We start from the raw sequence: 8,318 nt of genomic DNA on the forward strand, positions 1-8,318 counted from the left end.
CAATCACACCAAAGGTTATGTATGTATATGAATGAAAGAAATCACTCAGGGGACCTTTTACAAAGGCGCGGTAGGCTCTATGTGTGTGCAACACGTGCCAAAATTAGACTACCATCAGGCTAGAGCACCCCCTAGTGGTAGTTTTTGATTTGGCAAACGCCCATAATGCCAGGACAAATTATTATTTTTATTTCCTACCGCATTCGGCGTTTCCGGCATTAATCGGCAGTTGGCGCATGTCAACCGGTCACCACTCATGTAGCAAGTGAGCCCTTACCACTAGATCAATGGGAGACATTAAGGGCTCAGGCCATCAATAGGCACACGCTGGTTTCAATTTTACCGCAGGCCCTTTTCCCAGCCCTTCGGAAAAAAAGCCCTTTTTCCCAGATGCGGTAAAAAACGGCCTGGTGAACACCAAAAACATGCACCCACACTACCACAGGCCATGTTTTGCCGCACCTTAGTAAAAGTACCCCTCAGTCTCAGTGTGTCACCGTGTGCACAACCAGTGTGTTGCATATGCAGAACAGACATTATCAGCTACTTCTGTTAACAATGGTGACTGTGTTCACACATCAGTGACCTCTAATGTGAACAAAATAAACCATAAATGTGCGCTCACCATTAAACATACGTTTCCATGTAACGTGTCCACTGACAAAAATACTCAAAGATAAATCATGTATTATTGTATCACTTAGCTGTGGTCTCCTTGAAATAGATTGCAGCTCTATGAGGTGCCCCATTTTGTGTTCCTTCGTCAGGAGCTGTAAGCACAGCCAAAACATTAGCAATAACCACACGCCATTCAGTGTAATTACAAAGTAATTATATGCCTGCAACAAAAGATCAGGATATTTTCTCCAAGAGGTTACTCCATTGGCCAGCTGGAATCTAACCCCATAGTACTCAAGCCATGGCAGTCAGAGTTTTCATAAATGATGAACACCATGGGCAAAATCAGCCCCAATATTCAATGCCAGGCCATATCCAGGCACCCCATCCTCATAGGCCCTCCTTGGGCCTACCTTGAAGCTCCCTGGTAGTCTAGGGGGGCATATAGGTAGGAGCGATGCACACTCAGTCCTGTCCATCATGGCTCTGGTCTCAAAACATAAGAACCTAAGAATAGCCATAATTGGTCAGACCATGGTTCATCTAGCCCAGAATTCTGCTTCCAACAGTGGCTGATCCAGGTCACAAGAACTTGACAGCAGTGACGTTCCGAGGGGCGCTGACACCCGGGGCGGATCACCGATGCACCCCGCCCCCCCCGGGTGCAGCGCCCCCCCCCCCGTGCAGCATGACCCCCCCCCCAGCGAAGGGACACCCCTCCACCCCGGTGAAAGAACCCCCCCCGGGTACACGCCGCTGGGGGGGTGCTGCGCGCCGGTCAGCGTCATTCGTTTCCATGCTCCTTCTGCCCCGGAACAGGTTACTTCCTGTTCCGAGGCAGAGGGAGCATGGAAACAAACGACATTGACCGGCGCACAGCACCCCCCCCAGTGGTGTGCACCCGGGGCAGACCGCCCCCACCGCCCCCCCCCCCTTGGTACGCCACTGCCTGACAGAAACCCAAATAGTAGCAACATTCTGTGCTATCTTTCCCAGGACAAACAGTGGCTTCCCCCATATCTATCTCAATACCAGACTATGGACTTTTCCTCCAGGAACTTGTCCAAACCTTTTTTAACCCAGATACACTAACCACTGTTACCATATCTTCTGGCAACAAGTTCCAGAGCTTTATTCTTTGAGTGAAAAAATATTTCTTCTTAATTATTTTAAAGTATTTCAAAGTAATTTCATTGAGTGCTCTCTGGTCTTTGTATGTTTTGAAAGAGTGAAAAATCGATTCACTTTTTTACCTGTTCTACACTACTCAGAAGTTTGTAGACCTCAATCATATCCATCCTCAGCCATTTCTTTTCCAAACCCTTTATCATTTTGATTGCTCTTCTTTGAACCTTTTCTAATTGTGCTATATATTTTTTGAGATATGACGACCAGAACTCTACACAATACTCAAGGTGCAGACGCACCATGGAGTGATACAAAGGCATTATAGTATTTTCAGTCTTATTCACCATCCCTTTCCTAATAATTCCTAGCATCCTGTTTGCTTTTTTTGGCTGCCACCCACACTGAGCAGAAGACTTCAGCATATTCTCTACAACGACACCCAGATCTTTCTTCTCTTGAGTGCTGACTCCCAAGGTGGACCCTAGCATCAGGTAACTATGAATAATTTACCTACAAGTGGGATATGCAAATTTGTGATGTCTGCTGAGAAGTTATGTCTATATATTCCTTCACTGATAATTTGTAATACAATTCTAAAGATGAGAGACAGAGTGAGAGAGAGAGAGAGAGCGAGAGAGAGAGAAATGAGATTAAGAAAAGACATTCGGTATAGAAGTCACTGGGCAGATCTATTCTTACACTGAGGATCTTGAATACCTTGGTAGCTGGGTGGAAAGCAGAGAAAAGGTTAAAGAAAAAACTCGTCTTTCTCTTTTTCTCAGTTTTTTTTTCTGCCTGGTTTTTGCCTTTGTGCTTGCTGTCCAGAAATGTCTGCTAGAGACTCTGCGAATGGACAGCTCAAGTACTAATCTGATTCAGTGCCATTGAAGACCCTTTATAGTCTCACTGCTCTGGTATATTCACTTAGGGAGTCTTTCACAAAGGCGCAATAGCGTTTTGTAGCACGAAAGGCTAGAGACGCCCATTGGAATATGAGAATTGATCATTATTCAATTTGAAAGCAGAGAACAGTCAAATAATATCCACAACAGAGAACATAAAACACACACCACTTAAGAGAAAACACACATAAAAGCAAAGATTAACATATCAATAAAATGTCAACTGAAATGAGACCTATAGAATGGCTTCCCTGAATATACATGCCCCCAGAGAGTAGTTTAGCAACTGTCCCCATGTACAAAATCACTTTTTGGGCCAAATACTCACAAATCTAAAATACAGACAAATTTAAAAAGATTGTAAGATACTGAGATCTTTAAAAGTTTGATTGCACTTTTCTGTTAACAAGACCTTTCAAATGGTGACATCTTGCTGTCAGTTAGTGTATATAAATTTGCCAGCGTTTGTAAGTGAGGACTATCTGAAGGTTTTTCCAGTGACTTTATATTGAATTCACACAAGGCACAGTGTGATGTGCCAGAAAGTTTGCATGGGCCTGGAATGAGGCACTTCTTGGAAACCTTTTTATATCAATATTGTGTTGATTAGTAACGTTAGTATCACAGATTACTCACTAGGTTTTACAGCCACCATTGACAAGTTCTGACAGAGATGAGGTCTGCATACTGGTTTGCCTGAATACCATGCAGCATACGAAGGTTTGTACATTTGAAAGCCACTGCTGGTAATGTTTACCCTGAGATACACGGTTTTCCTGCATGTATGAGTGCATCAGGAAGTATGAAAACAAGAAGGTGTGGAGATTGAAGTGCAGGCGGGTGTTGTTGGCTTGTTTCTCTTCATTAGTGCTTATATTATAGGGGACTTATTTCACCTGACTGGCTATTTATGTCCAAAATGGAACAACCAAGCTTTTCTGAGGCAGTTAATGCATTCCGCAGCTCACAGTATGGCAGACCATTTCCACAATCACTCCTAGAACCAAGAATTGCAGCACCTGAGGCAAGCGGGGGAGAAGTGGGTTCCCTTAAAAAGCAGGAGGGGGAGGTCTTTTCATATGTATTTATTTATTTATTTACTGCATTTGTATCCCACATTTTCCCACCTCTTTGCAGGCTCAGTATGGCTTACAATACTTCATGAATGGTGGAATTACATTAGAAGATAGACATTTTGTGTTACAGAGGATCTTGGGTAACATGATAATGGCTTATAATATATCAAGAGTGGTGGAAAAGCATTAGAAATTAGACTATTAATGTTACAGAAGAATCTTGGGTAACATAGTAATGATAAAACATGATAGTAATATAGCAAGTAGAAATTGTAGAGCAGTTCTGAATATATGTGGAGGAGTGGTATGTGTTCACATCTGTTGATCTTTGTGGTATACTTTGTTAAAGAGATGGGTCTTCAGTAGTTTGCAGAAGTTGGTTAGTTTGTAAGTAAGTCGTTTTTAAGTTTTGTGGCAGTGCTTTCCATAACTTTGTACTCAAGTAGGTAAAGTTTGACGCATGCATTATTTTGTATTTTAGACCTTTGCAGTTGGGGAAGTGCAGATTAAGGAATGTGCGAGATGATCTTTTAGCATTCCTGGGTGGTAAGTCTATCAAGTCTGACATGTAGGCTGGTGCGTCTCCGTGAATAATTTTGTGAACTAGAGTGCATATTTTGAACGTGATGCGTTCTTTAAGTGGGAGCCAGTGTAGCTTTTCTCGTAGGGGTTTAGCACTTTCATATTTTGTTTTACCGAATATGAGTCTAGCTGCAGTGTTCTGGGCTGTCTGTAGTTTCTTGATTATTTGCTCTTTACAGCCGGCGTAGAGTGCGTTGCAATAGTCTAGATGACTAAGCACCATTGATTGTACCAGTGTCTAACACTGTAGCTCCTAGACGTTCATTGATACCTCACTTGCGGCCCGCTGATGTTCTTATGTACAGCATGTAGCATTGCATGGCACCAACATTAGACTTCCCATGCTGCCCTTACCACGATGGTTCTAACCAGCTTTCCTCAGTAACTACTCAGCCTGTGCAACAGAGACCCACCAAACCTGCCCCTTCAAAGGTAAACGGGCTTGTGGACAGGACGTATTTTGGAGTACTACATTCAGAATCACTGCTGGTCACACTCTGTACTGGGATTGTGCCGATCAGGCTGAAATTGGTGCTTGCTTGCTTGTACAAAAGTGTTTTTGCCGCCAGTAGAGGCTAAGAGGCATGTCTTTCAGCGGAGCGTATGTTTAGAGGAAGATTCCCCAGCTACTTCTCCATCCATCCTAGGACAGATCCTCCCACTACTCCCATGTTCTTGAAGAGGGATCCTCTTTTCCTCTTATTCCTATGCCTAGAGAATACTGGAAGAGTAAATATGACCCTGTCTGGATGCATAAAGAAATAGCACATTGCACAAGTCACAGAGGGGCCTTTTTACTAAAGTTTAACGCATGCTAATGGAATTAGTGCATGCTAAATGCTAAGTAGCCCGCTTTAGTAAAAGAGAGAGAGTTAATACCAGAAGGTTGTCTCTAATTCATAAAAAAAACTTTTCAGAATCCAGTGCGCTCATCACTCTTTCTTCCAATTTATTATTTGGAAATGTCACTCCAGAAGCTTTTTTTCTGAACAAACCCTTCAGATATTATTATTATTATTATTATTATTATTATTTTTGCATTTACATTTTACTTTGAGTACAATTCTTGAAACAGAAAAGATGACTATTTGTCATAATAAATTCTAACAAAAATAGTTATTTCAACCTTACTCATCTACAGTCCACAATTAGGAGGCAGTACACAATACTAAGGAAACAGAAAATAGTATCTCCACTAGAGAAAATAGGCGGCTGAGAGGAAAGCCCAGTGATAATAATACTTATTACGGAGTAGAAGTTGTTACATTCCTTGGTTGTGACATAGGTGATCTAGCTAACCTAGTTTCCAAGAAAAAATTGAACTGTTTTGAATAAAAAAAATACATATTTGATAGAATTTAACTTTAAGACACACTTGCAAGGAAAATTTAACCGAAATAAAGCACCCAATTGCAAAGCTTTAGGGCCCAATTTAAGGAACTCTTGTCTTTTCTTTTGTGTTGTCTTAGAGACATCTGGAAACATTTTTATTTTACAACTCAGGAAATTTTGTTCTCTATGAAGGAAATATTGTTTCGGTATTCAGTCTCTATCAGGTTGATTGACAGATGTGGGATTGATAATGTGGGATTGACAACAGCAACTTTAAGTGTTGGTGTTGTCAACAGCAGGAGGAGTGGCCTAGTGGTTAGGGTGATGGACTTTGGTCCTGAGGAACTGAGTTCAATTCCTGCTTTAGGCACAGGCAGCTCCTTGTGACTCTGGGCAAATCACTTAACCCTCCATTGCCCCATGTAAGCCGCCATGAGTGGGAAAGCGCAGGGTACAAAAATAAAATAGATACTATTGGAGATTCTACATGGAATGTTGCTACTTTTGGAGATTCTACGTGGAATGTTGCTACTATTGGGGATTCTACATGGAATGTTGCTATTCCACTAGCAACATCAGCCCTTGCAGATCACCAATGTGGCCGCACAGGCTTCTGCTTCTGTGAGTCTGATGTCCTGCACGTATGTGCAGGACATCAGACTCACAGAAGCAGAAGCCTGTGTGGCCACATTGGTGATCTGCAAGGGCTGATGTTGCTAGTGGAATAGCAACATTCCATGTAGAATCTCAAATAGTAGCAACAGTGGAGGAGTGGCTTAGTGGTTAGGGTGGTAGACTTTGGTCCTGAGGAACTGAGTTCAATTCCCACTTCAGGCACAGGCAGCTCCTTGTGACTCTGGGCAAGTCACTTAACCCTCCATTGCCCCATGTAAACTGCATTGAGCCTGCGATGAGTGGGAAAGTGTGGGGTACAAATGTAACAAAAAAAAAAAAATCCCACATTATCATCTTCAAGTATTTGTGTTAAATTCATAACTAAAGTCTCTATCGGCACATCTACTCCTTCTCCGTGCTCTAAGTCTTTCTTTACAAAAGGCAACAAGTAATAAATGTTTGATATAGGAGGATGTGACTGTTCTGGATTTTTCAAAACCTCCGTTAGGTATTTTTAAAAAGAAATAAGAGGTGAGATAGAAAGTTGCTTTGGAAAATTTATTAACCTAAGCGTATTTAATCGTTGATAATTTTCCAAAATTTCAATCCTATTTGGAAGGTAAAGATTCTCTTTAATCATGTTAACTTGGATTTGTTGACAATTTTGTATTATCTTGGAGTTGTTTTCAATCTCTTTATCCAGGATTGCTACTTTTTTTTCCATCAGTATTTTTTCATACATAGAGTAAAATTGTTGATTCAAAGAAATAAACTTTTGTGAAAAGGAAGCTTCCAGGCCCACCGGAGCCTCCCATATAGTGTCTAAAGTTATAGTCTCAGGTTTCCTAGGCAAAAAGGACTTACTTGGTAAGCCTAATTCAGGGTTGGAATCTGCCGATGGCTTTCTCTCCAATGCCATGATGTTTTCTCCAAGGACATTCTCTCCTCTCTCTCTGCTTCCAGCCGGGAATGTGGCAACCCTCTCCCCAGACTTTCCAGCAACGAAGGTGTTCGCGTTGATAATCCTGGAGCCAAGAAGCGATCCAACATCCCCACCACAGGCAAGACAGGGACTAGCGCGTCTGCCTCTGTCTCCTCTTAGGCATTGATATTATAGGAAATATGATATATCGAAAGATTGGGAAAGGTAAGTCGAGAGCAGCTTCTCTATACTCCTCTCACAGCCGCCATCTTGCCTCATTTCAGGTATTATTTTGCTCTCTCCTTTCTCTTCCCTTCAAATCACACACTCTGACTCTCTCCTTTCTCTTCCCTCCAGGTTCTTCCTACATACTTTCTCCTATCTCTCTCTCACCCACCCCCTCTCCCTCCAAGGTACTCTCTCTCTCCTATCTTCCCCTCATCCCTGCAAACCACCTTCTCTCTTTTCTTCCCTTCATTTCCCACAAGTCATTCACTCTTTGTATCCCTGCCCATCCCCACCCAAGGCACTCACTCTTTCTCTTCCTTCCCTTCCCAATTGGCACTTTTTCTGTCTCCCTTCCCCTCCCCAAGTTCCACAGCCCCCATAATTCACCTGATCCCATGGCACCACAGCTCTTTGTTTCCTCTGGTCCCTCTGCCCCAGGATATCATGGTGGTACTCACTGTCTGTCCCTTGCCAGTGGGGTGTACATGCATACTAACATGCACAGATAGATACCAATAATAACCACATTATCTGTGTAATTTTATAACTTCCTAGGTAGGAAATCCAAGTTGGAGCTTATTTGAGGAGGAACTATTTGAGAAAGACCACCTAGGACAAGATGCACAAAGGTCCCTGGAAAGAAAGGAAGCCAGTCGGTCAGCTGAGCTTGCGTAGAATAGCTAATTGCTATGCGTGGCTGCTCTGCACATGCTCAGAGTAGCACTAGTATACAGTTTTCATATATGCATGGAAGCAGCATGTATGAACGCCGGTGTAGCTTTTTATTTTTCTCAAAAGTGCTGCGGGGTACACTCAGGGGTGTGCTTCCAGGGCTGGAGCAGCATCTGATGGGCAGACTGTTGTAGGGGCTCACGTCTTCCCTGCCTCCCCACCACCAGCAGAGAGGGCATGAGG

This window comes from Microcaecilia unicolor, chromosome 3 (assembly GCF_901765095.1).
Source record: "Microcaecilia unicolor chromosome 3, aMicUni1.1, whole genome shotgun sequence".
NCBI lineage: Eukaryota > Metazoa > Chordata > Amphibia > Gymnophiona > Siphonopidae > Microcaecilia > Microcaecilia unicolor.